This window comes from Phasianus colchicus, chromosome 3, assembly GCF_987193195.1.
Source record: "Phasianus colchicus chromosome 3, bPhaCol1.hap1.1, whole genome shotgun sequence".
Lineage (NCBI taxonomy): Eukaryota > Metazoa > Chordata > Aves > Galliformes > Phasianidae > Phasianus > Phasianus colchicus.
In genome coordinates, this window is record NC_143438.1 from 93,201,182 (window position 1) to 93,226,671 (window position 25,490).

At 40.2% G+C, this 25,490-nt stretch overlaps 1 long non-coding RNA gene across 2 annotated transcripts; it reads right to left on the minus strand.

Annotated features, from left to right (window-relative positions):
• Nucleotides 1-8,080: 8,080 nt before the first annotated feature.
• Nucleotides 8,081-17,580, minus strand: LOC116227527 (uncharacterized). 2 transcript variants are annotated; one of them, XR_004166593.2, is made up of 4 exons: nucleotides 17,430-17,580; nucleotides 9,850-9,978; nucleotides 8,936-9,122; nucleotides 8,081-8,267 (listed from the first exon to the last, which is right to left on the minus strand). It is a non-coding gene; the product is annotated as an uncharacterized LOC116227527 (long non-coding RNA). The 2 variants fall into 2 exon arrangements; XR_004166591.2 differs by lacking the exon at nucleotides 9,850-9,978 and having other exon boundaries at nucleotides 8,101-8,267.
• Between the last annotated feature and the right edge of the window lie 7,910 nt (nucleotides 17,581-25,490).

The window sequence follows — 25,490 nt, forward strand, 5'->3', positions numbered from 1 at the left end:
TTTCCCCTTGTCCTGTCACTACATGCCATAAAAAGTCCCTCCTCAGCAGAATTTCTGTTTCCCCACCCATTCACTCCATCTCATCACTGATAAAGAGGGAGACGCTTCTTCCCCACCTCCCTCCTTGTCTTAAAAGAGCATGTATCCTTCTATTTCAACATTCCAGTCATAAGAGCCGTTCTACCACATCTCTGTCATACCAATCAGATCATAGCCCTGCAGATGCACACACCTCTCCAGCTCCTCTTATTTATTCTCTATCTCTAGAATTTTGAACTTTCTTGTTTATTGCTATTGCATCACAAAAGTGTGTGTTTGTATTAGGTAGACATATGTTATTCTTAAAAACAGCCTCACCAATAATACTATTAGCCAATCAACCATGAAAACACAGACAGCTGAGTGGAGCAGGGCTCAGGTGCTCCACTTGGTCCAATTCTCAAGCCTGTTCAGATCCCTTCCTTCTGGATGGCATCCCTTCCTTCTGTTGTGTCAACTGCACCACTCAGCTTGGTGTCACCTGCAAATGTGCTGGGTGCAGACTCGATACTACTGTCAAGGTTGGAGAAATCCTTTGTATGTAGATTTGCAGGCTAGGGGCAAGGAGAGAGAGATAAGTAACAGCTTAATGTCCTGGAAGCAGTCTTTTGTGTGGGGAGATAGCCATACCTGCATGCTCAGGAATGCTGCACATGACTCTTACCTAAGGACACCCAGGAATGCCTACAAATTACTCTTATCCAAGTGCCCAGGAATGCCATGTTGGCAGAAGAAAGAAGATAAAAAAGGGACCTGCAACCAAGAGGGTTGTGTCTGACATCAGATGCCTCATGATGTGATACCTGCCTGCTTATGGACCCTCCTGGCCCTGAATATCTGAGACCTGCCTCTTTCTCCTGGACTCACTGTCGCTGGTTGATTAGGATTTGTAATGAACTGGCTGGACCAACATTTGAACTGTTGTTTCTTAATCTCATGTGGGATATACATAAATCAAAAAACCTCTTGCTCTGATAATCGGAGTGAGACACAACCCTCCAATTGATTATTTATCCACCAATAAATCCATATCTCTCCAATTTAGAGATAAGGATGTGGTGTGAGACCCTGTTAAAGGCCCTGTGCAAATCCAGATAGATGACATCCATTGCCTTTCCTTTGTTGATCAATGCCATCACTCCAGCACAAAAGACCACCAAGCTGGTCAGGCATAATCTGTTCCAGTAATTCTTCAAAGCCCCAGTTTCCCTCCTACAGTTTTTGCTTCTTTAAGCATTTTTACATCTTCATCAGTACTCAAGTTTTGTTGCCGTGCTCTGCCAAGCTGCTCCCACCCACCTCCCCAGAGTTAGATGCAATCTTACAGAGCCTCTAGAGAAAAGGCAAAATTCCCTGCAGCTGGTACTTACGTCAAGACGTGTGTCTCCATAAGTAATGGTAAATTAGAGAGCTTGGATTGCACGCAGCTGATGGAGTATTTTTCAAGGTAGTGTTACATAAAGATCATTCCTTTCACTGCACTTTTTTTTTTTTTTTTTTTTTTTGTTAGCAGATAAGAAAAACATCACAGCAAAATGCATCATTAATTTCTAGTCTGTTTTTTTTTTTCCCCCTTCTTAATTCTCTTGTCTTTCACAAGAGGGCATAATATATAGAATAGGAAAGAAAATATCATTGTAACAATCGAAAGTGCGAGGTGAAGGTTTGATCTGTTTATTTTTCACAGTGAGTTACTGGGCATTGTGTAAATCAATATGTTTTTCCCTTGATGTTTCAGTACTTAGCAAAGTAGATTTAAAACAAAACACAACTGCACTATTACATGAAGCCTTGCAAATCTGTTAGCTTCAAGCCAGGGTTCCGTGTCAGAAAGAGAACTTGGTATCAATGGGAAGAACTGGCAACAACTGTGATCCCTTGTTATGATAAAGGTTGCAATGTCAAAAATGGCGAAGGGGAAAGCCAGAAACAACCTGACACCACTAAGTTGTGTGTTGTCAGACACTTGGGTGAAAAACTGAGATATTGTTCTCAGCTCACTGGGAGAAATAACCTTCTTGCCTCTGAGAACTTCACACAAAAAGGGAAGAAGGTCTTTTTTTCCTTTTCCCTCTTTCTGGTGGCATTTGTTATAATACATGTGGCATTCTCTGTACCTTTACTAGAAATTCTTATCCAGCAGACAGCATCTTATTCCTCTCCCTCTTTTCTCATGGGAAAATGTAAACAGTTGGTGATGTTTTATTTTCCTTGGGAAATCTGTCTCGTCAACAGCATAGCAATCCTTGTCAAAAATATTCTAGCATGGACCCAACCTTCTGCTGAGTTAATGCTCTCCTTCTGAAAATGAGTGTTTCCATTTTTGGATGGAAATGCAAAGTGCTCTTTAATGGTTAACACTCTCTTTGTTGTTCCTTTTTGCTGGGTTGGCTGAGTTTTTTGTTTTAATGAGCCTTTTTTAGCTTTGCAGTGAAACTAGAGATCTCTAGTCTCATTAGTTTGGCTAATTAACCATTCCCTTCTAACTGTCTGAGGTTCATCTAAGTTCAGGAAACCTTGAGAAAATAACTAACAGTTGCATTATCATGCAAACTTGTAAGTAGAAGTGAGCCAAGCTCCTGCTTAAAAATATGTGCACCTTTTAACTGTGTAGGCAGTACAGTATGCCCCAGTGATGCAAGAATCATAAAAGCAATCCCTCTCCCTTTAGCAGAATGAGAGATTTTTAAAAAGGATGTATACAAGTATACTCAGGACTCAAATCAGTCTGTAGTTAAAGGGGAGATCTTGTCCTCAGGGGAAATTTTCCAAAAATGTACTTCTGGCCTTAGAGAATCATAGAATCATGGAATCCTTAAGGATGGAAAAGAACGCTAAGATCATCTAGTCCAACTATCAACTCATCACCACTGTTATCTAGATGAGCATCTTGTCAGGAATGGAACAGGGCTGGCCAGCTCAGATCTAATAATGGTCCACACTGTCATGGAGTACACTGGAGCTGGTAAGTTCACATGATATTGCTTTGCATTGGGTGGACATCTTGAGGTATGCAAAATAAATAGAGAATTTCACTGTGCCCTATGTAGGATGCAGAATGGGAATGGAGATGGAAAAACAATGGTTCGTTCAGGAGAAAGACAAACCTTCCCTGACCATTCCAGACAATCCTCTAGGACTCAGTTTTCCACTGGATTTCCCTTGGGTAATGAAGATCATCTAGTTGAACCTTCACGACCATGTGTAAAATACCAACAGAAAATACTTTCTGACCTGACACCATGGAAAACATTATAGTGATGCCTACAGAATTTAAGGTATCATTCATCACATCTTAAAGTAGATAACGACATCTATCCAGAAGAATCATCTCTGTGTTCCGGTAACTCCATGCATTAATTATCCATGGTCTAGACAGGGATCAATGCCACTCAGATTAGATTAAGACACTCACCCTTCACAATTCCTGTGGTGCATCTACGGCACATGGCTTTTGTGTTTCTTCTCCCATTCCTGGCACCCAGACCTCTCACTCAAACTGCCAGACAGCCCAGCATGACATTTAGCAAACTGTCCACACATAACAAGTTGTATGCTCAGACAGAAAATAGTCAGGAAAGGGACTTGGTAAGATCAAACTGTGATGGATGTCAGACAATGGACAAAAAAAAAAGATTTTTTTGGACTCAGCTAGTTCTTTCTATCTTTCTTTCTCTCCATTTCCCCATGCTGCTTCTTCACTGTCCTTCCCTTTCATACCTGCCTTTCTCTGCCCTGGTTTTCTCCCTGATAAATAGGAGTTGGATTTGATGATTCTCATGGGTCATCTTCCAATTCAGTCTATTCTATGATTCTATGAAATAATCACCCCAATTACTTTTCTCTCCATCAGTCCTGCTACATACCTCCCAAATTTGGTATTTTTGAAGCAATTACTGCAGCACTGGTGGCCTTGCAAAATTCCACTTCAAAAAGGTCCCCAGTGCTCCCTTTAATTAACTGTGAATTTTGGCTGTCTCTCACAAAACTCCTCCTTAAACATCTGTGAAATCTGTCCATTCCTCATGGCACTATCTGTAGCTTTTGTCAGACTCTCATTCTGTTCATTTGTTATATTCAGCAGTTTCTCATGCCATATTGAGTAGTTTCTTTGAGTGCATTCATCTAGATAAATCTCAGGCCAAGATTTGGTCTTCTGCTGGCATACCTTAACAGAAATTATTTTAATTTAAATGTGGTGGGGTTTTTTTGTTGTTGTCGTTGTTTTGTTTTGTTTTGTTTTTAAATGCAGAAGAACTGAAGCCTCAACAGTCAAACTGACAAGCATTTGGCTTTTCTCTCTTCCACATTTAATTTCCTCGGGAGGGACTTTAAGAGAATTGCCTTAATAAATGCAAAATGTCTCCAAATCCTTGTGGTCTCCCATGTATAAAATTCTTCTGTTACTTACATAATTACTATGGATTTTTTTGTTTTTTGGGTTTTTTTTTTTGAGTGGAACATCATATAGATTTGCACCCACAGAGTCTCCTTATGCAATGTGGTGTTAGACATTTATGTGGATTAGAGGCTAAGGGATATTTTAAAACCTCTGATGATACTCTTTGCTATAGATTCTCTGTAAAAATGTAAATCAACAAGAACTACTTGTTGCATGCCAGGATGTGGTTGATATTAAAGGCAAGGAGAGGATAATAATACAAAAAAAGAACTATGCTGGTCAGAGTAAAGCACGGTTTTAACCCTGAGGTTGAATGACATGTGTGAAGATGGTTGGATTAGATGATCTTATAGGTCATTTCCAACCTTGTGATTCTATGATTCTATGATTCTATGACTTAACAACGCATTTGCTCTTTGCTCTTATTCATAAGACCAGAATAGACTCTTTTCCCTGGACTTAAAAAATGGACTGTACTTGGCAATGGTAAAGCTGCACCTCAAGTACTGTGTTCATTTTTGGGCCCCTCACTACAAGAAAGACATTGAAGCACTGGAGCATGTCCAGAGAAGGGCAATGAAGCTGTGAAAGGTCTGGAATACAAATCTTATGAGGAACAGCTGAGGGAACCAGGATTGTTTAGTCTGGAGGTGGGGAAGCTCAGGGGAGACCTTACAGCTCCCTACAACTCCCTGAAAGGAGGTTGTGATGAGGTGGGGATTAGCTTCTTCCCCCCAAGTAACAGCAATAGGGTGAGAGGTAATGGTGTTAAGTTGTGAGAAGGAAGGTTCAGGTTGGATATTTGGAAAAAAATATTCTCAGAAATAGTGATCAGACATTGGAACAGATTACTCAGGGAATTGGTGGAGGCATTGTCCCTGGAGATGTTCAAGAAATGTGGAGATGTGGCACTGAGGTTCATGGTTTAGTGGACATGGTGGTGATAGATCAGCAGTTGGATTAGATGATCTCAGTAGTCTTTTCCAACCTTAAAGATTCTTTTGTTCTATGACTGCAAAGGCAAGTGACTTAAATAACCCAAACCATGCCTGATCAAGCAAGCAATAGAAGAACAGATTCTAGACCCAAGTCTCACAAGATGTATGATGGCAACTTTGTGGCCTGAAATGTTTGTGCCAGAATTTGCATGTCAGCAAAACTCCAAAGGGTCTTCTGGAGAATGATAAAAAAATAACTTGGATTTTTCAGGCTTAAGAGTATGATTTCTACTACTTTTGAGTCTAATATGAGGCTATGGAGAGCAGCGTTCACTTTTACTACTGGCTCAGGGCAGTTAAATCTTTTCTAGATAGCAAGATTCTAAATATTCTGTAGTTGGAGGAAGCTGATATTTGTAACATGTGGCTTCCTGCAGATTCATTTTCTGCATTCCCCATACTTTTTAGGAAAATGTAAGGACAAATAAGTTGAAACTTATTTCTCTAAGCTACTGAAGGTAGAGACAGTTCCATAAACACATGTAAGTGATTAAAAAACTATTCAGGCATCTAAGTAGAAATGAATGAACAATATATTTCAGGAAAACTGGCTGGTCTTCTTTTATCTCTAATTATAGAGCTTCCTATGATTAAATCCACTTCCTTTGGCTTGTGATACTTTATAGCTATATTATCTCCCACCATACCAGTACCAGGATGCTACCTGCAGCTTCACTGAATACTGTCATCTTCAAAACTTTTTTTAAGTTATTCTCCCAAAAAAGACCTGTAAGTCATATTTTTAGAAACACAGCTGAAGCCAGGCACACTGCAGTATCAGAATATTCTTCTCCCTTTTCCACACACCTCATGCTTTGAGAAGGGTCACAGCTGCTTCGTGAACACTGATGCTGTGCTATGATGACACCCCTGTGATCTTACTCTGAGTTAAGAGAGCGTCATAATTCCAGATGCACTCCCCCAGGTTTTGCATCAGAATTGCCCCCCGTTCCCTGGACTCCAAAAGTACTGACACTTCTCACTTTCCTCAGGAGTGTAGATTTATGCTTCATTTGAACACACTTCGTTCTATGCTGACGGATCTCCTTGGCTCCTAGGAGAAAGTCTTTATGAGAAATGTCAGTAAGCCATAATGATTTACTCATATGTCAACACTAGAAGAGAAATTCCTCCTCTGTCTTTTATTTCCAGCATTACAGTAGCAATCATTTTCATATTCATTTCCCCATAAACATTGGTTTTCTAGTGGCTGCATATGCTTTATGCAGGACAGTAAATAATAGGTAGGTACATTCACATAGATTGGCAGAGCCTTTGTAGCTAACCCATGTGTTAATGATGGATTGGAAGGGTTCTCAAAGATCATCTAGTTCCAACTCCCCTGTTGTAAGCCAACCACTAGATGAAGCACCATCTCAAGCTGCCCAGAGCCCCATCCAACCTGGCCTTGAATGCCTCCAAGGATGGGGCATCTACCTCTCTAGGCAGCCTCCTTCAGCATCTCACCACCCTTTCAGTGAAAAATTTCCTCCTAACATCTAGCTTAAATCTCCTTTCTTTTAGTTTAAAGGCATACCCCCCTGTCCTATCACTATTTCCCTGTTTAAAAATGTTTATTTCCCCCCTGTGTGTAAGCTCCATTTACTTATTGGAAGACATTAATGAGGTCTCCTCAGAGCCTTTTCTTCTCCAAGCTATACAAGACTCAACCTGTCTTCATAGGAGAGGTATTCCAGTCCTCTGATCATCTTCATGGCCTCCTCTGGATCTTCACTAAAATCTCTGCATCTTTTCTGTGATGGAGTGTTGAAGGATCTGCCCTTCGTACCACACCAAAATACAGGGCAGGGAGGCAGCATGAATTTCACAGCAAAGCCACAGCACAGACCAAAATGGATAAGGGGTAAGCCAGCTCCCAGGTGACAGCAAGACCAAGATCAAAGGGTCTAATCCCCTCTGGAGAATTATTAAAGAAATGGCAGATAAACAGAGGATTTGTTTTAAAGGAAAAGCCCTCACAGTTCAACCAAGGATGCCCCAGCACCTCTATCTTACAGCACACTCTCGTTTTCCAAAAGACTGAAATCTTTCCTATTTGTTGCAAACTTCATGCACTTATCCAAATTTCTCTAGGACATCCAGAGGAGAAATTCCCTTCTGTGCTGCTGGCACTTTAGGAGGATGCAGGGCACAGATCCAGCAAGCCAACTGGATGATGCTTGTAAGTGTGGTCATCTCCTGGGAAGCCCAGTGCTCAAGACACATCTGGGATGCATTGACATGATAAGGGCTATGGCCAGGCACGCTGTTCAGAGGGGTTCTGTGTTAATAGCTTGCTGCTCAAGTAAAAGGAAGAAACCCTGGATTAACTGAGGCTCTGAAGGCATAATAAAATCCAGAAACTCTTATTTGAGTGTCACTCGGGAAAAGCTGTCTTTGAGAAAAATGTGGTAACTTTGCACAGGGAAAGGTGTTAATTAAAACCACAATGACTTCTGCTAAAGCCACAGTAAGGTACAAGCAGATGAGAGACGCTTCAAGGACATTTGTTTGCCTCATTACTAACACCGTTTGTTGCCTTTAAAGTCACTCTGATAGCTTGTTGGCTTCTTTCTAACTAATTTTAGTGAAAAGAGAATTAATGGAATGAGGCTTCCAAGTGAATGCTGTGCATCCTGCTGAGAAACCTTTTATGATGTTGGCCATTGGAAAGACTTTCCATCTCCCATAATCTGGAATAGAAGTCTGGACAAAGAGGAGTGCTGCTGAAGATCTGCTGTGGCAAAGGACACTTTTCAGGTCATGGTTTATTAGATATCCAGGCTTGGGGGAGCTGGGTATCTTCCTAATTGGTCACTATTGAGTTGCTGAAAAAAAGAGACAGAAACACTGAGAGGCTTAAGAGGATGGTAACTCCTCTTAGGAGGAAAAGGGAAGGGAAGGGAAGGGAAGGGAAGGGAAGGGAAGGGAAGGGAAGGGAAGGGAAGGGAAGGGAAGGGAAGGGAAGGGAAGGGAAGGGAAGGGAAGGGAAGGGAAGGGAAGGGAAGGGAAGGGAAGGGAAGGGAAGGGAAGGGAAGGGAAGGGAAGGGAAGGGAAGGGAAGGGAAGGGAAGGGAAGGGAAGGGAAGGGAAGGGAAGGGAAGGGAAGGGAAGGGAAGGGAAGGGAAGGGAAGGGAAGGGAAGGGAAGGGAAGGGAAGGGAAGGGAAGGGAAGGGAAGGGAAGGGAAGGGAAGGGAAGGGAAGGGAAGGGAAGGGAAGGGAAGGGAAGCTCTGACCTGACACAAACTAGAGCAGCTAAGCTCAGTGTCTGATTATTGACCTTCTGCAAGATTAATAGAAGGAGAGAGTCTATAATACCCCAAGCTGAATAAAGCTCAGCTACTCTCTACATACACATGAATTTAAAAATAGATATATGCACACATGGATATAAATGAACACATAGATATATATGCACACATAGATCTAAATATGCATATGCATAAAATGTTCGCAAAAGGGAGAAGATGGTTCTTAGTCATACCATTCTGGCATACCAGAAAGTTGCGTGACTGCAACTTTCTCCCATGCTTGAAAGGGAATATTGTCCCACTGGGAGTGGTCCAACCTGCTATCGCACCACTCACTGAAGTTTCACATCTTCTAACATAAGGACAGCCAAGATCGTTGCAGGGTGTCATACATCTCTGTGTCCCTCTGGATAGGCAGGTGGAATGATGTAAGCTGAAAAGATATTATAGAATAAACAGCATTTTCTGGTATAGTTCATTTTTAAAAGTAGCCCTAGCGTGGACATGCTAAATGCCAAGGACAGCACAGTCAAGCTCAGAAGTTGTGTGGCTAGTAAAATGTCATGGCAAATGCAAAATTGGTTTTCTGACCAAATACTGAGGAGAAAAACAGAGGACCAAGGTGGGCTTACAAATAGCTTGGAGGAAGGTGCAGGTTGGACTCTACAGAGGACTGCAGAGCTATGGTGGACTAGATTTATTTCAAGCCTGGATTGATCTCTCTCCTCTTTCTGCTTATTTCACTGCAGAGAGCTAGCTGATAAGGAACCTGTTCCTGATAAGGAAAAGGATTAAGAGGGGATCTCTTCCACAGATCAGCCATCAGCTTATTTTAGACTTCTACAGGAACTGGTCTCAGAGCCCCTTCAAAACCTTCTTTTCCCCATCAAATGTGCCTGCCTGACTCTGGATGAAAGCCCAAACCTTAGTATTTAAGACACTTAACTATTCAGGAGAGAATTGGAAGGGATTTTAGGATCCCATAACCAGCTCTGCCCCCAGTGACACTCATTATGCATTGCTGCTTTCAGGTCACACGTGCAAAGCAACTTAGTCTAGCTCCAAAATTTGCCATCTGGCATCTACCAAAAAACTGAGAAACAGCAAATGGTGTGCAAGGACAGATCATTGACGGTAGAAGATGGGCTCTGTGTTGATACCTGTCACAACTATAGCAGTCTCAGGCTTTCAGGATGTAAGCAAAGATTCTGGATGCTATCAGGGAGACACTGGTACTGCAGGTGGTGCTGAATTTGCTTGTAGAGGGAAATTCATTTATCACTGGAGGACTGCAAGATCAATGGGGTGGGTACTTTCAGTCATAAATAAATGTAGAATCATGGAATCATAGAAGAAAAACAAATTTTCTTTTTAAAATGTTCGAAATGCCTTCTGTGGTTGGGGTAGTCATTGTTTATCAAAGCAGTTCTTATCAGATATCCATTCATACTGCTTTGTGCTACATCCTGTAGGATTTATTTCCTTTTTTTAATACAAAGTAAATTTTCCGGTTCAAATCAAGAATGACCATTTTCACCTGTCATTAAGAGAGAGGTTAATTATCCACCGGAGGACAAAGACTCTAATGACTATTTCCAATTATGTATGTCAGAAACAGTCTGTACATGTGGGAAATTATTTATGGTTTCAGATGCACTGAGGCAAGAAAATATGGAATAATAGAATCATAGAGTCATTGGAATTGGAAGGAACCCTTAAAGGCAATCTGGTCCAACATCCCTGCAATGAACAGAAACACCTACAGCTTAGGTTGCTCAGAACCCCATCCAGCCTGTCCTTGAATGTCACCAGGGAAGGGGCAACCACCAGCTCTCTGGGCAACATATATTGTTTGTTGAATCTCAAAGTTGGCAATAAACAAAAAAGAATGTTTAAAAGGCAGAGGAAAAACACAAGAAACTCTCTCTATTCTCATTCAATTTAGCTAATCCTTTTGATCAGCACCTTTGAGATTTGCTGCCAATCGGGCACACAAACAGTATTCATCACAGAATCACAGAATCACAGAATCAGATTCATCACAGAATCACAGTATTCATGGGTCAACTCTCTTTGACCTGAGTTCTCCTGAATGTGAAGATCATCAACCATTGGGATTTCATCAGTGTCTACCATTTTGTTTCCTCCCCAAATTCCCCCCACTGCTAAAAAGCACTGGTGTCTCCTGAGTTTTGCAGTGATTCAACATGAGAGGTACACTGTGTAGGACACCAGTACATATGTGGGGTGATTTCCATCCTAATAAATAAAATGTGCCAGCAGTTGTTCTCAGCCTCCAAGGCCAACTGGCAAAGGTAGTCTGTATAATTCATTTTTTTTCCCCTCCAAAGCAGTGTGCTGCCTTCCAGAACAAACATTCTGGTTTGTTATATTCAATAACAAAAATTCAGCCCTAATATTAAGACTTTTCTTTACGAAGTCCAAGGTGGCAGAGGGGACAAATTCAAGTACAAAGCTGATGTGATACATTTATCTGTCTACTGAAGTGCAGCATGAATACAGGAGAAAGCTGTTTATCTCAAAACCACTCTAAAAAGATTGGTCTTCAGATAGTCATCAATAGTCATCAACAAGGGTAATTCCCAAGTAAAATGACAGGAGCTCACCTCAGTTGATGACTATCTGAATTTTTTGTTTGATTTTGAGTAAGATATTTCTGGAACCTAGCTTCCTTCTAGACTTCTGCTGAGGTTCCATGTGAACATCAGGAAGCATGGATCAGGATTATTTCACCATTCTAGATTCTAGAGCTGATTTTAGCATATAGCAATAATATGTATGTGTGCATTTCCAATTCAGAGTATCTGAATGCAGACAAACAAATAATTCCTTATTCATATTTTTCATTTATCCATATATTATTTATAATTGAGTATCATTTATTAATGTGAATTTTAACAACGCATCCCAGACCGAAGAACTGCATGTTCTGGGGAGTGATTGTCTGATAGTGCAGAAAGTGCAGGGACAATGAAGGCTAGAGGGATCCATCCATGATGCTTACTGGTTCATAATGGTTATTCAGCATATCTGTGATCTTTTTGTGAGTGAGAAGATGGGTAAAGAGGAAATTCACAAGGTTTATTACTGACTCTGCTGGGTGACACTGAGCGGATGATTCCTGCATTTCCTGCAAATCCTCTTTTTTTGTTGCAGAACATTTTGCACAGCATTTGGAGCAGCGTTGATGTGAGGCCCATTAGAAATGCTGCCTTTTTGTTCTGCTATGGGAAAAAACATTTGTTGTTTGCTCAGCAATGAGCACAACAGGACTTTGATCCATGATTAAGCATCCAAGTTCTGGCATAAGAGCAGGAACAGATAAGGAGGAGGATCTGAGCACTGCTCATACTCCCTTTATAACTGAAAGCATAGGTGACTCCCATGACCTAAGAATTACATCCAGAATTATTACACAAAGACATCGCCTCTGGCACAAGATGTCACTTTCTTCACACAACACACAGTTAAGATGTGAAATTCTTGCCACAGGATGTTGCATAGACTTCAAGAGTTTAAAAAGTAATTGAATAATTTCCTGGGGGAGGAAAGAAGGGGCTATAAATACAGGGCTATCAAAGACAAAAACTCCATGTCTGTATTGGAAGATACTGGACCACAGACATTCAGCCATGAGGAAAGTGCTCAAGGGGAATATATCACTGCATACTCAGTTTGTTGCTATAACCTTTCCCGTGCACCTGCTCTTATTTCTTGAAGATATTGGATATGGGTTTAGGGGGATTTTATACTCATCTTGTGCAGATATGCTTATCTATATTATGGTCACTCATGACCTGCAGGCATGGTGGGACACAGGGCAGGCCAATAGGCTTCTTTGCCTTTTGCCTTTGCAGAAAGTGCACGTTTGGGATTATCTCACCATTCAAAGTAATGACTCATCATCTCTTCATAGAACCTGGTCATCATCTCTGGAGAAAAATTCTGGGTTAGCAGGTTCACAACTCACACGGGTTTTCCTTGTTAACAAAGAGTGCTAAATAAGGAGGCCTCTTCCAAAGTTGTCTTTGTGTCTGTAGGTACTTATGTCCCTTTGATATCTCAGTGCTTTGATGTCAGAGAAGATGGTAAACTCAGCCCTGCCCTAATCAGTTGGTCTGTTAAGAGGGGACAGTGGCTCCATAGGTCCTAAAGAAGGGTGAGAGAGTTCAAGATGTTTCATAATGGTTTGTGAAAGCTACCAGCAACAGGAATTGATATGAACCCTACACTCAGATATCTTGAACATATACTTATGCTGGTTTTGAAAATTAAAGCTTATTAGAATGGATTTGAATGAGCTAATATGAACAGAAAATGAATGAACAGGAAACTAACAATGAAATAAATCCCATCTTCACTTCATGTTTTGAGAGATGGAGACATGGCCAGAAACATCATGACAAGGAATATCTGTAGCAAACCCCAGGTGGGCTAATTTCTGCACTGCTTAACATTTTAAAAGCTCACATGTGAATCCACAGGTTTCATTGGCAGCTACAGTGACCCAGGGAGAGGCTGTCATGAGTGGTATTAACTAGGTGAAGATCAGGAGAAATTAGAGGCAATGAGACCTAAAATAAAATTTATCTGGGATAATTCAAGCTGAAGCTCAGCTTCATTTCCACTTAAAAAAAGAAACATCTCATCCTGGATCTGTAGAGATCCAGAATAAATAAAACATTTCAGTCTGAGAATGCCAAACATGAATTTTTTTTCTTTTTCTTTTTTTTCCTAGAATGCCCCAAGTGGGTGTCCTGGCAATTGCAAATCAATTATTAGTTAATCTCTTATCCTTTTCCAGTTTCCAATAAGAAGAGATACCACAAATTTACAAATGAATAGCAATTCTTCATTCTAATTATTTCACTGGAGTTTCAGAGAACCTTAACTAAGATTCCTTGCTATCTCTCTATGTCCTTCCATCTTTTTCTGCTACCACCACTCTTGTCTTTCACCCGCACTGCTGTACATTGAGACATATGCAATATTTAGATCGGCTATTAGGAAACATTTCTTCTCAGCAACAGTGGTGAAGTATTGGAACAGGCTGCCCAGGGAGGTGATGGGGTCACTCTCCCTGGAGGTGTTCAAGAAACATGGAGATGTGGCACTGAGGGATGTGTTTTAGTGGGCATGGTAGTGATGGGTTGATGGTTGGGCTGGATGATCTTTTCCAACTTTAATCATTCTGTGTTTCTATGCAGTCTCTTCACCTTGCATCTACAAGGCACCTATCGTCTTGGTCCACTTCTAGTACAGATTAGTGATTCTATCCCACCATAAGGAATTGTTGTGCCACGGTAGCAAAGCCACTTCTACAGAACGCTATGATAGTAGCTTAACACCTATGCAGATAACACAGGTTTTCAGTCTTTCACTCAGAGATGCCATCTGTCACTGGCACCGTGTAAAAGAAATGTGCTCTGATACTCATCACAGTACCTCTCTGGGAGTACAAAATTATCTTTTCACAGATGTGGCCAACTGTGTTTTGTGAGGAGACAGAAACACTCCAGGATAGGAACTCTGACAATCTAAAAATGAAATTCTTGATAACTTTAGCTCACTGTTTAAAAAGAGGAGATTTGTAGAATTTTTTCTACATTTTGGATGTCCCCAATTTAGACAGAAGTTACATACAACTGTAAGTAAATATCACTATTACTAAATAAACAAGAAGTTGCAGATTAAATCTGCCTTCGCTTAGCTTTGCACTTAGTGATTATTTTACCACTGTGCCTTTTGCATTATTTCCAGTTGAAATAATATGTGTCAGTTCCAGCTACATGCTAGGTGCAATGCAAACAAAGCCCATAAAGACTACCCTGGCCCACATCCTAGGCAACCTTAGTCATGTCTATGTAGCTGCCCTCATAACTCCTGATACTTAGGGAGATGTAAAAAAGGATTTTGAATTTAAGGAAGCCTGTTAATGGGCAGGATGGGTGGGAAGACTTCTTTTGAGCTGAGAAAAGCCAAGGGGTTGCATTCCTGCTTTGAGCAAAACTTTTTCCTGGTCTAACACACCCTTTTCCACAACACTGGCATTTCCAAGAGCAGGTCTTTGAAAATCATATTCTCAATTACATTTGTCTGCTACAAAATAGATTCTTTCATATCTAAAGGGGGCCTATAAGAAAGAAGGGGACAGACTCTTTAGCAGGGTCTGTTGTAATAGAACAAGAGGAAATGCTATCAAACTAAGAGGCGATTTAGACTGGATATAAGAAGAGGGTTGTTTATGACAAATGTGGTGAGGCATTGGCACAGGTTGCCCAGAGTGATGTAGGATGCCTCATCTTTGCAGACATTCAAGGTCAAACTGGATGGGGCTCTGATCTCCCTGATTGAGATGTAGGTGTCCCTTTTCGTTGCAGGGGAGTTGAACTTGATAACCTTTAAGGGTCCCTTCCAACTCAAATGGTCCTATGATTCTATGAAATCTTGCTTTCCTAGGCTTCCACATTTTTTTAACATTACTTGACATTTCTAGAACTGTAAAATCTGAGAAAAGTACCCAAATGTTCCCATCAAACTATTCATTTTTCCTCTTATATGTATATGAATTCATGGAAATACTGAAGGCAAAACCCTGTAGATCTAGAACCAATCAACTCCCTTTGACAGCCAGTCTTTGAGAAAATTTGTGCCTACAATTTCAGGTTTTAGGAGTGAAATGTGTAGCTTCTACTACAGGAGAGTAGTTCTCACCTGTCCAGGAACATACTTTCTTCACATTTCCTTGAAAAATAATTTATTATCCTCAGAAATAACAAATAAACATAACAGTTTTTATTTTTTATTTGTTCCTTTAGAAGTAAATACTGTGAAGAAGTGTGTTAACAGATTTGAAGCTTGCATGTCTTTTAAATGCTCGTCATTTGTACCTTACAGCAGGGCAATAACCTGTAAGCAATTTCTACTATGCTACAGAAACAGATAAATACCTATTTGCTATGAGTTATTTCAAATGACATTCCATAAACTCTCAGCGATCCATCAGATCTCTCTAATGCACTGATTCCTCAGCTCATCCTTTTTTGTGACAAAGCATGAAATAAATAAATATTTGGGGTGAATTGAACGCTCGTGAGTGATTCCAGTCATAGAATATCCTGAGAGTCAAAGAATATCCCAAGTTGGAATGGACCCATAAGGATCAGCAAGTCCTAATCCAGTCTATAGCAACTGTAGGTAAAAGGTGCCACTTGTGATCTGCTGAGAGTTAAATCTCTGCTAATGATACTAATCAGTAACATCATAAAAATGTACTTCTAGGGTGGCCAATGATGTCTCCATCCCTTATAGATCAGGGATACTCACTCCAGAGATGGATCATTTCAAACTGAGAGATTCCCAACAGATTTTTTTTCCCTAGAAGTAACTCCCCTACATGAGAAGGGGTAAGACTTTCAGGACAAAAGTTATCTTTTCAAGCAGAAAACTTTGTAGTAGGCATTTTTCTCTCTGCCTCTACAGATCTGCTTTCTCAATGTCATAGAAATTAAACGGGGTTGAGACTTTTTTCCTATCATTCCTAAAAGCTTGGATAAAATCTCTGCAATGTACTTTACTCCTTTAATAATACAGAAATTAGTGCCTTTGCATAGATAGGGAGTTTTCTTTACAGCTCTGGAGCATTAGCAATGCTGAATGTATACAAGCAATATTTTTAGAGTCCTTGGATTTAACTATTGTTTCTGCTTCCATGCAAATTTCAAATCATAAACACAGATCCATCTTCAATAAACACATTTTGATGAGTGTATGTAGGACAGAGAAACTCAAAAGGTTCAACTAGGACTGAAGCAAGAATCTGTCAGTAAAAAATAAAAGCCAGTCTCTTAAAATGATAACAACTTAATCACTGTTGACTGGGAGAAGTATTACTATCATTACTATTACTATCATTGCTTTCTGGGTGGGAAATGGAAACAGAGAAGCTATGTCTGTCCTGAACCAGCACTAAGATTCCTGGAGTGAGTCAACCCAGTGTGTTCCACACTTCATCCACTTGTTGGTTAGCCATTTCCATCACTGTGAGGCAGTGCCACTGGGCATCTTCATTGCTTCTTCCATGAGGAATCCACAGGGCTCTTGGAAAGTTGCTCTGACTCCATCTGTACTTTCTGGCTCAAAATCAACAAGGTAATCAAGACCAGTTTGAAGCCCAGGGCTATATTCTTCTAAGAAGAGGTGTAAGAGGTGAGGTTCACTCAATGGCTGCTGCCAATAGAGAATAGGGACATGCATTCATATCATTATAGAGTAACCCCATGTTAAGTTGACCCATTGCATTTAGATTGCTGTGAGTTCTGAGTTCCTTGGAGTGGTCCATAGCTGTTCTACAGTAGCATATCACATAATCATAGAAACATAGAATCGTTAAGATTGAAAAAAAACACTAAGGTCACTAAACCATATCCCTCAGTGCCACATCTACCTTTTCTTGAAGACCTCCAGAGACAGTGACCATCTTCCTGTGCAAAACTGGTTAAGACTCATCAGTTCTAAAATTTTATTTGCTCATCTCCTGAAATACTTCTGTGCCTTTCACTGTCCATCTCATATAAGCATAAACCTCACATTTTACCTAAGGATTTTACACGTCTGCCTATTCTCCTTTCCTGCAATCACTTGAATATTTTCCTTGGCAAAAAGAAAGCCAATCCAGCCACTGTTCTAGCAGGAGTTTCACTGGCTCCTTGCCTTTTACCTGGCTTTGCCTCCAAACAATGGTCTTGCTCAAAAGTCACACCCTTGGCAAAATGTACTCTACAGACAGAGACAGACACAAGAAGGCAGGATTATGTTGTCAGCTGTCAATTTAAGCAGCCCTTTCACTGCAGCTCTTAGCACCTATTATGGTTGCCAGGCACTGAGCAAGCTACATCATAAAGATGCAAAGTGACTTGACAGCTCCAAGGCTACTTCATACATTTGTTGGTGGAACTGGGGAAGCTGGTCCTTGCTGCTGAGCCATAGGAATACATTTTGTCCTAGGACTGACTGCTCTAGAAGGTTGGATATTAGGAAAAAAAAAATATTTTCAAAGAGTGGTAATGCATTGGAACAGGCTGTCCAGCAAAGTGCTGAATTCACCATCCCTGGAGCTGTTCAAGAAAAGGCTAGTTGTAGTACTTGGAGACTTGGTTAGTGGTCATGGTGGGGATGGGATGGCAGTTGGACTTGATCTTAGAGGTTTTTTCCAATCCAGATGATTCTATGAAAAGGTTCTGCATGCCTGGGAAACAGTTTAGGCAATCTGTGCAGGTGGAGGAACAGAGTTAATTGCAAAGAAATAGGAATTCTGCCTATACCGTAGCATAGGGTTCTGAATAGAAGATCCAGACACAAGGTAACATCATCAGCCATTCTACAAGTGATGAAAAAGTGACAGGGTCTTAGAGGGGTGGGAAATCTTCCACTCACCTGGTTATTAGAGATTGTGGAAACAAGGGACAGTTATTCATAGGCACGGACTGTGGACTTTCAGGAGCTCTTCATAATGATGCAATGGGGATATATCAGCCTCTGCTCCTCATCAAATGTACAAGAAACAAGTTCCTCTGTGTACACACTGATGTGCATTTCTGCCAGACTTACTGCTCAGGTCCCTTGACATGGACACATTTACCTTTGCAGTTACATACTACCCCCTAAGGAAGCAGCAACCACAATTTAAAAGACAGTATCAGGAGAAAATGACCCAGGAAAGAAATCACACCAATTCACTTTGCTGTCCAGAAATAAATAAATTCACAGTGCTCTCAAATGTATTCCCAAAGCTGCAGCTCTGCTGAAAAGAAGAAGGTTTTGAAAGTCACAACAGAAAAGAAAGTGACAATTAGTTCCATAGGGAGCTTATTGTCCCTGCATTAATTAGCATGGGGAAAATTACTCTGACGTCCACTATACCCATGGTGAACCACTGTTGTAAGCAAATATTTTTCTAGCAGATACTATTGTAATGAAGGGAATGTCTTTCCTGCAGGAAGACATATAGATAAAGCCTCACTTCCTATCATCAAGGATCCCAAAGATCAGCTTCCCAGAAACTTACATAAATAAGTTTCTCTGCTCCCTATTAAACATAATTGATATTTTCTCACCTGTTTTACTTTTATACTTTGCTGCCATCATCTGTACTATGCTGATACTGCATCCTACTTTTGACTATGCAGACCAAATTCCTTTCTAAATTGTTCTCCCTTCTGCCAGGGGAGATGCTATTGATGTATTGGCTTCCCAGGGCAGCACTATTACTCATTACAAGGAGGATGGACACCCCAGTGTCCAGCAGCATCTCTTGGGTAGCGTCAACATCTTTGTTTGCAAGACACAAATGGGAACAGTTTGAGAGATCCAGCTGCAAAGATCCTTTCATGTACAAACATGAGAAGATATGTGATATCCCCATGGACCAGATTCACTGACTGCCATCCCAATTATACTACGATGTGAATATCTGCTTTCTCTGACAACAATGTACAGCTTTTCAGAACAGCCCAGAGGCAGTCGAAGTCCAACTCACTGCAGGGGCAACTCATGGCAGGGCTCTGGGTAGTGACTTAATTGACTTCTGGCTGTTTCATTCATTAGTTCAGCCAGAGGATGCACAGTGAGTAAAACCTTGCTGCCTGTACCAAACAAAGGCATTTTCCACCTCTCTTCAAACAGCTTCCACAATGAAAGGCGGTGATTCATCCAACCCCACTGTGTTTTTATCCATCTCTTACATCTGGGGCACATAATATTAGAGCCAACAGAAGCTACTGTTTAAGCAGTGACTCTTTGAACTGAAGAAGAAGAGTCCAGCTCAGAGTTATTAGCATTAGACTTGATGCCAAGCAAAGCACATCCAGACATTTACAGCACAGAGACCATTCTGTTTCCACATAGACAAGTATGAATGACTCTTCTGGAGGGAAAAATCCCAATCAGCTAACATAAACCCAGAACTGAGGTACTGCTGAACTCAAGCCATAACTTCAGCAGGATTAATGCAGTGCTGTCTAAGTAAAATGGAGAGCCTGACACAGGTAGGAAATAGCTGGAAACAAAAGGATTCCCCTTTCCTGAATCTGTAATAATTCAAACTAAAACTTGAATTCTGCTAATAACATAGCAAAATTTATACACTGCTTTGAAACAATTCACCATAAAGCTTGGATGTAACCTTAGTTACCCTTTGTCTTTTTTTAGCTGGAGATAATTGCTTCTCCTTCATCCATTACTGAAGGACTCCTGCATGTTTTTAGAAATGATCCAGAGTCTTAGCAAACTTGGTGTTATGCCCAATGGAGGTCTCTCCAGTCACCAACAGAGACTCTACCAGGAAGAACCTTCTCTTTCATAAAGTCTCATTTCAGAGCCTCCTCTACCTCCCTTTGCCTCCCCATTAGAAAGGATCAGAGCTGCACATACAATCCCATCAGTTCCAACTCAAATGATTGTTTGATATCCTCATGCTTCATTGCAGTATCCTCTGCTTCCTTAAATGTCTATTTTGAACTTCAGAACTACCAGGCTTGGACCCTAACAAATCCATCATAGCCCTCTGTAGGTCTGATCTAAAGTTTCCAAACTGAAAGCTGATGCCAGCTTCATTTTACTTTTACACAAATGAATTCTATGCTATAAGGGCAGAGCCATCTACATCAACATCAACATCTGCATCTGTGTCTACGTCCACGTCTATGTCTACAACCTAACATCTCAAAAGAAAATCTACCCCAGATATATCTTGTTGGTACAGTTCCTGGGGTGATCTGCAATGTAAATCTCACAGATGACTTTGTGTTGGCATAGTTAACATAACATAGATGCTGTTTTCAAATGCGATGAATTTCACCTGCAAATAAAGGCTGTGTGTCTAAGGTCACGGAATTGCAGAATGACCCGGATTGGAAGGGATCTCAACAATCATGAATCTCCAACCCCCTGCCACATGCAGGGCTACTAACCTCCACATTTAATGCTAGACCAGGCTGCCCAGGGCCCCATCCAATCTGGCCTTGAACACCTCCAGGGATAGGGCATCGACAACCTCTCTGGGCAGCCTCTTTCAGCTCCAGGTCCTGCTGACAGCTGGTACAACTTATTGCCAGGGATACTCAGACTGGAAACTCCTTCTGTGTGCTCACCCACTGGAGTCTCATGTGTACTTTCCATTCAAAGGAGTATTTCAACTGGGCTTCTTTTCAAGAAGCCAAAGAACTTTCATTACTCCAATGACCCTTTGGGTAAGATAGGCTCATTACATACCATCATTTCACTTCTGATTCAAGATATGCTACTTCCAAGTTAAAAATTTCCATAAATGAAATAAAATTTCCATAAGTTAAATTAAATTTCCAGGACTGGAGAGGTAGAGGAGGTTGGGTTATGTCACAGTGTAGCACACTTATTGTGAAAGGTGTGAGATTTGAGAGTTCTTTTCCATCCCTCCAGCAAGGTCCTTTATGGGAAGTCATATTTTTCTCCTTTTCTATTCCATCATAATTTGGTCAAGATTATTATCAAGAGTAGGTTCCCAGCTCTTGGCTTTTTTTTTTTTTTTTTTTTTTTTTTTTTTTTTTGGTTCCTTGGTGAAGCTAGACTTTGCAGTTTCAATTTTTGCAACCTCATAAAAGTTCATAGCTGGGAAGTTAAGCTCGTTGCTATCTGCAGAATGCTTCTGTAAAAGGAAAATGAAGCATCACTATTTAACATGGAATACAGTGAGGCTTCCTGGTCCTATTCTTATTCTCATTTTCCAAGCTTAACTGCTTCTAGTCTAGTATTTTGAAAGCACTCCCAATACCCATTAGTTTAAGTAATGTGTGTCTGTAGTGTGACTCTGCAAGTAAATCTGGACTTAATACGCTGTTGTTCTGTCTGACAGATGTAACATATGTGTACCTGCTTTTTGCTCCAATGCTGCTTAAATACAAGGCAATTATTTGTTATGAAAATTCAATAACATTTTAATGATTAAAAAATAAATCCCATCTGTTTGGTTTTCCCCAAAAGGAGCAGAAGATTTATTAATAGAAATCTATCTGGAAGAAAAAAAAAAAAAAAGATTTATGTAACCAGGGATAACTACATGAAAATAAAGTTGACAACAGTTCAGTAGAATAAGATCATAACCACGCTAGTTTGTTAATTTGTAGCAGGACAACAGGAATCCCAGGGTTGAAGGTGGTGGAAAGCAAAATAGGAAGGCCAGATGTTATTAACCTCAGGGAGTCATAGCTACAAAAAAAGGCTGCTGATGCCCACAGGTTGTGTGTCAATGGATAGATACATGGTGGAGCAAGAGGAGATGCTTCAATAAAAAGATGCAAACTGTGCCGTGTAGGGAAGCACTCTTACAGTGATGAGTTTTCAAAGGTACCTTAAAGAGTAGCTGTCTTATAATTTATGACAAAGTAGAGCTATGCTGATAATCTCTGTTTGCAAAGATTTTTATGATAAAATCTGGACCCAGACATTTTCTACTTCCCCAAGTATTTTCCAGCTTCACTGCATCAAAGGAGAAGAGGTAAAACGTATTAAAGCTTCAGTTCAGCAGTCAGAATATTCTTCTGGGACCAAGATTCTGGAGATCATGTCTGAAATTACACCCTTTTATTTTTTTTGGCAAAACTTCCAGACCAATGCCTTGCTATAGCCTTTGGAATCTGGCTCAATCACAGTCTGCATTAACGTGGCCATGAAAGAAAATGGAAATCTTTTGATTTTCTATGAAATTAATCATCTGATTTTTAGTCCCTGCCATTGCTCCTGAATCTTTAAACTGTGAAGAAAGAAAATAAATTAAAATCCAAGGATCTTAAATCATTTATGGAACAGAAAGACAGAGTTACAGATTTGCAAAAGAAAGAACTAATGATTTCCACTTTTACTGATATCATCAAATTTGATAGCAATGTGCTGTGATCTTCAGAAACAGACAGTGACCTTATTAAGAAGAACATGTTTATATTAACTGCTTTCCAAGTGTCAGTACTGTCAGCTGTTCTTTCTAGGGAAACCCAGGATTTTTTCTTGGCAGAGAGTCATAGAATCATAGAATTGTTTCACTTGGAAGAGATCCTTAAAAGTCATCTAGTCTGACTCCCATGAAATGAAGAGGGTCATCTACAGCTCAGTCAGGTTGCTCAGAGCCCCATCCAGCCTGACCTTGAATGTCTCCAAGGACGGGGCAAAGAACTGAAGGAAAAACTACATTCCACCTACTTTGCATAAAGAGTAATTTATTTTGTCATTTAGTGATGCCAGTAGAAACTAAGAAAAGTTTCAAGAGAGCTTGAACAAGATCTTTTGCTCTTCTTGAAGGAGACTCTTCTCTTTGATTTAATATCTTTTCATGCATTGTTAAAATAGATTCACCTGAGCTTTGACTATTGCTGTGCCAAGTTTAACCACCGTGAACCCATTTGTCAGCATCTCCTGTCCACAATCCAACATCTCAATGTAAAATAATAAATTACACCAATTAATTTCTCATGAAGGCAGGATCAGAGAATGTAAAGTGCAAGACTTTTAATCATGAGAGGACAGAAGAATAAGAACAAGTAGGAAACATTTTTCTTAGGGTCAGGTCTCAAAGACACAATGGTCAGAGGCAATACCCCCAATGAAAGATTGCTCAAAATGGAAACTCCATTTCTACACTGATGTGGAAGGAAGTAGCAGTAGCAGTTAGAATGTTTTTTTACAAGCACACAGCACAAGTCACTGCTATTAAAAGTGCACAAGACTGATTCATGGAAAATTCCAATATTTATTGAATTTTTCAGTTCTGAAATTGAATAACACCCGAAATGTTGATATCTTCTAAGAAACACATAAGAACAGCAAAAGTTTGTCTCAAAGAGAAAGTTTTTATTCAGTCACATAGGAGCACATTGTTTTGGTTTTTTTTTTTTCTTTCGTTTTTCAACTCTCACAGTGTACGCTTCAGATAAAAGAAAGGGATCTATTTCAAACAGGTAATTTCAGATGAAGTACTGAAACATTCTGTCCTTTTCAACACTGTGAAGAAATGCTTGAATACCTGACATTTGGGTGTTCATTAAATAATTTGTCTTAAACTGGAGCAGAATTTCTCTCCTCCCTGAAGTTTGTTGAAGAACTTCTGTACCATAATGAAAAGTAGATAATCTCTCTCTAATGTTCTATCTCTTCCCTGTGGCTTCTTACATTTAGCATCTCCAAAATTTTAGAAACTGGTTGATGATGACTCCTATAGCATATCTGTGCTGTCCCAACACATCTGGGAGACCTCAGATCAAATGGGCACAAGCAACATTCATGTATTTATGATATATCCATATGCCTATGACAAACTCTATGCTGCACCAATCCTAACCTGCTTACAGGCTTGATAAAGTATCTGTTAATATTTCTTCCTGGAAGAAATAATGCATTTGAATTAACATGAAGAAAAATAAAAGCAAAAAGGAGGTAAGGCAATAGGCAAGTATGGGGCAGAGAGCAGTGTTTGGTCTCCCTAGTCATTCCATATCCCTCAAATGGGGCTGAAGAAAAAGAAACTGGAAAAATCTGAACAGTTTAATAGTGATCCTCAAAGATATTTTATTCATGGAGCACTGCTTCTGTTTGCCTACATGTAATATGTTCCACATGTATCCAATTACGATGCCTAATGCCTGCCAAATACAACATCATCAGTACTCTAGCAATTAATCTCCTCTGGACTTATTATTTTGTCTGCCACTTCACAACATGTTTCTGTGGCTATATTCACACATATACTGATGCAAACCATCTGAAAAGGGAAAAGAAAAAGAAGAAAGCGAAGAAGAAGAAAAGAAGAAGAAGGTGAAGAAGATGAAGATGAAGAAGGAAAAGGAAAAGGAAAAAGGAAAGAGAAAAAGAGAGAAAAGGAAAAAAAAAAAAAAGAGAAAAAGAAAAAAAAAAAAGCCAAAAGAAAAAGAAGAAAAAGGGATGGAGGGATGGGGGGTGGGGAGGGCTGAGGGGGGAGAAAAAAAGGAAAACATTCCTGGGGGGAAAAAAAGAAAATAAAAAATACAGAACAAAAAAAGCCCACTTTGGGCTTTGGAGAATTTGTGGCACTTAAGAACGGGAGTTTTTGTGTTAAGAAGATAGCATGTTAAAGCTAAAAATATCTTCCTGTGACAGGAAGAGCACTGTATTTTCCTAGGGGTGTACTCAGCTGTGCTTAGTCACAAATAGATCTTCCATCTGCAGTGGTGAGAAGCTGTAAATTCCAAAGGGGAGCAGATCTGGGTGCACTTGTGAGAAGGTTTTGCCCTGTTCAGGATCTTGCCCTGAGTCAACACCAATCCAAGATCTCAGTCCACTCTGTGTGCTACCTGCCAGGGATGCAGAGAGATTCATGGAGGCCATCTGTGCTTCAATAATTTGTGCAGAGTGTAAGCTGAGTTGTATACTCAACGTTGAACATACTCCAGGTTGAATTGTGGTGGAATAAGGCTCATTCTAGCTTAGGAAGAGTATTTACCCTCTTGAGTTCATTATAGATGTGTTACAGAATCACAGAATCACAGAATCACTAAGGTTGGAAAAGACCTATAAGATCATCCAGTCCAACCATCCACCTATCACCAATGGTTCTCGCTAAACCATATCCCTCAACACAACACAACATCCAAACGTTTAGGTCTCCTAGCAAAAGCCCTGCTGTTTGTAACTCATGAGGTAGAAGCACTTCAACTCATTGTTTTTATTTTTCACTCCACCCAACCTTTCTCTGATTTTCTTCCCACATTTACTTTATAGT